We start from the raw sequence: 3,931 nt of genomic DNA, 5'->3' as shown, positions 1-3,931 counted from the left end.
GCACACACAAACAACACAGACAGGGGGAAACAAACAAACACAAAGGAGACGGCTGGAGCAGTACAGCCACCACAGCGTTACCTAATGCAACTCCACACTACGTCTTACGGTGCCGTGTACCGGAGGGGAGAGAGAGAGAGAGCAGCGAAGGGGGGGAGAGAGATGCAATACGGTTTCTTGATAAAGCTGTGGAGACGGAGTATGTGCTGCAGGGAGGTGGATGCACAACGTACCCAGGAACGAACGCTAGCTCCGGTCCTTTTCCCGTGAGGGAAACTGTGGACTCGATGCCCTGACAGGCTTGAGTTTGTGCAACCTGCAAAAACACAAGCTCACCATGATTACAAATGGTGAAATGCAATGTAAAATTACCGAAAAAATACCAGCTCACTAAATCGCAACCGCTCAAACCAACTACAAACTACTACCGCGGATTGGGCAGAGAACGAGTCCGAGAAAGTTAACTCCCCCATGTGACGTAATATGACGCGTGACTTTAAAAAAAAGCAGTTTTTAGTAGCAGAGCTCAAAACGGCTCCTTTTCCTCTGAATTCCTGCCCTTATGTTTTGTAAAACATATCAAATCCTGCATTAAATGGATAGGATACTAAATACATTTGCACACATCGTGTGTCCATATCTTTCTGTTTTGGTGGTCATGCCACAACCGTGCATGCATGCGCGAGTCATAGTGAGTGTCTGCATTTGGGGGGGGGGGGCGCCAGCTAAAATCTTGCCAAGGGCAGCAAATTGGTCAGGGCCGGCCCTGCCAATACTTAATGCTTAATAATTCATGGAAGTTCAAAACTGTAGTACATCTAAAGGTAAACCGAATAAAGGCAAGCCAGGGCTAGAGCTTGACTACCATAAATAGCCAACATAGACTCACGGCATTTCGTGCTATAGTCACAAAATGAATCTATTGATTCGTGTTCAACAACACGATTTCGCCATTTTCTTTGTGTCACACAGAACGATTTTAAAAGCAATGTAAATAATAACAAATTAGAAGGAAAAAAGATGACAAAAAATACAGATTTCAGTATTCTGAGGCCCATTTATTTTCCTCGCGGACAGGAGAAAAACTTCGACATTATACAATTTAAAATAAAAGGGATAGGGTTAGGCTTAGGGTAAGATATTGAGTAAGAAAATGTTTTTATGAACGACACAGCTTCTCGTATTCCAAGACCCGACCGGACAAAAATACGTGGTGCAGGCACGAAACATACTACCAATAGAAATACATTGCTTTTAAAATCGTTCTGTGTGGCACGGAAAAAATGCGAAAATCGTGTTGGTGAACACGAATCAATAGATTCAATTAATTTCATGACTATAAAACGAAATGCCCTGAGACTGGGTTGAAATAGCAGAATTCTGGAATGTATGTTTTTCCATCAGTTACAAATAGACATAACACTGAATAACTCTTTATTCACCCAAAGACCTCCAATTCGATAAAAATAACCGAAATCCATAACATTCAAACCCATGCATACTTGAACTTCAAGTCACACATGCAAAATGCATACCGACCTCAGCACTGAAAAAAATAACAACATTCCCTCCTCTTGTTTTCAAACCTTGAATGAAAACCTTATATTTGACATGCACAATGTACACACACCAACAGATCCTCTGTTGAACGCACACACAGAAACGCAGTCTAACGCAGAACGGTGTGCGGTGGTGACTGTGGATAGGCGGTTCAGCGCTCCCTTGCTGAAAGCCGTATTGATTGGAATAAAGGTATTTTGATGAGGTAGATTGCTCATCAGGCTGGAACGACATGCTTCTAAAATGTGACGCCTTTCCAGACCGGCCCAGGGGCCGATCGACCAATGCATGGCCATCCTTTCTGTGTATGTGGCTTTCTGTGCGTTTGTCTGTCTGCCTTTAGTGATCACACTTAAGACGAGCCAGCATTGATTGGAGTAAGGCCCATCTGGTTCAAGTTGGTTGAAGGTAACGGCTGGTGCTGGGTAGTGAATTTCAGCCACATCAAACAAAATGTCAATATGAAATTAACATGGCAAGATATTTAATCCTGGGACAAAGATATAAATTCTTTTTTTATTTAGTTTTTTTGTTTGCTGGCTAGTTATACATTTACAACTAGAACTGTTTATGGAAAGGCCTATTTATAGCATTTGTCCCACTGAAGCTTTAATTGGTGAAGAAGAAATTAAAAGATGCCACAATGTACCTGTGTGGATTTTCCATTGGCTGATATGCACTCTCGTCCACACACACTGTGTGTTTGTCATATCCTCTATGGAAGAGTTCCATGAAATAATAATTGTATACAAAAATTAATACACTCATCCGAATGTAAAGGGTGTGTCCATTTAGTGCTTGTTCAATGCTTCTCCTGTTTTTATTTAAACAAGGTGTCAAATGACTATGTTTGATGTGATTGGGGTCACTTAACCTGTAGAGAATGATCACTATCCCTTTTGTTTAACAAGCTAACGATTTACGGTTTAAATTCTCAGCATTTCTTATCAAACCCATTCCAGCCACATTGTTACCAGTGACTAGACTTCCGTGCCCAGCACCAAAAAACAAAAAGAGGACTATCTTGCTAGTACAGCTTAAGAGACATTTATTTAGTAGGTGGATACCACAAACAGACGTAACATTTGACTTGGTCAAAATCAACACCATACAAATAAAATCAGAAATCTTTTATTCCTTGTAGCAGACATTTATGGCGTAACAGACACAAAGATACAGTGCAGGCAAAAAGAGCTAACTTTTGAATTAAACACATCATACAAAATGTAAACAATCAAGCCATAAGTACAACATGGTAAAAATAACTGAATAGTGAATATATAAAAGGTTTGAAGGAGCAATAACGTTAACCAATCATAAATACATTTGTATATACAGTGGGGCAAAAAAGTATTTTGTCAGCCACCAATTGTGCAAGTTCTCCCACTTAAAAAGATGAGAGAGGCCTGTAATTTTCATCCTAGGTACACTTCAACTATGAGAGACAGAATGGGGGGAAAGAATCCAGGAAATCACATTGTAGGATTTTTAATGAATTAATTGGTAAATTCCTCAGTAAAATAAGTATTTGGTCACCTACAAACAAACAAGATTTCTGGCTCTCACAGACCTGTAACTTCTTCTTTAAGAGCCTCCTCTGTCCTCCACTTGTTAACTGTATTAATGGCGCCTGTTTGAACTCGTTATCAGTATAAAAGACACCTGTCCACAAACTCAAACAGTCACACTCCAAACTCCACTATGGCCAAGACCAAAGAGCTGTCAAAGGACACCAGAAACAAAATTGTAGACCTGCACCAGGCTGGGAAGACTGAATCTGCAATAGGTAAGCAGCTTGGTGTGAAGAAATCAACTGTGGGAGCAATTATTAGAAAATGGAAGACATAAAAGACCACTGATAATCTCCCTCGATCTGGGGCTCCACGCAAGATCTCACCCCGTGGGGTCAAAATGATCACAAGAACGGTGAGCAAAAATCCCAGAACCACACGGGGGGACCTAGTCAATGACCTCTGCTGCCGGATCAATTATTCACAGCCTTGGTGGTGAAACAAGATATCCGGAAAATGGGGGCCCCTCCACCGCCAAACACCCCTGAACCTCTTCCTGCTTTATATTGGCACTCTCGCCCTAACCGGTATGCCTTTCCTCTCCGGCTCTTCTTAAAGATGCTATTATTGAAGCAATAACCACTTCCTATTTAAACACTTGACCCTCCTACTCACCCCTTTTTTGGCCACAGTTTTAACGGCCATTTACAGCGTTCTGCCTAATTTACTTTGTACTAATACCTAACCCCCGCTCAATACTATCACCCCTATCGGAGAAGCAAAACCCCCAAGTACTCAACCCCCCTTAAAACGACTTGTATGAAGGAAGTATCTTTGCAGGCTTATGACTCACCTTAAGC

Source organism: Notothenia coriiceps, unplaced genomic scaffold (assembly GCF_000735185.1).
Source record: "Notothenia coriiceps isolate Sejong01 unplaced genomic scaffold, NC01 NC01_scaffold00036211, whole genome shotgun sequence".
Lineage (NCBI taxonomy): Eukaryota > Metazoa > Chordata > Actinopteri > Perciformes > Nototheniidae > Notothenia > Notothenia coriiceps.
This window is presented reverse-complemented; position numbering follows the sequence as displayed.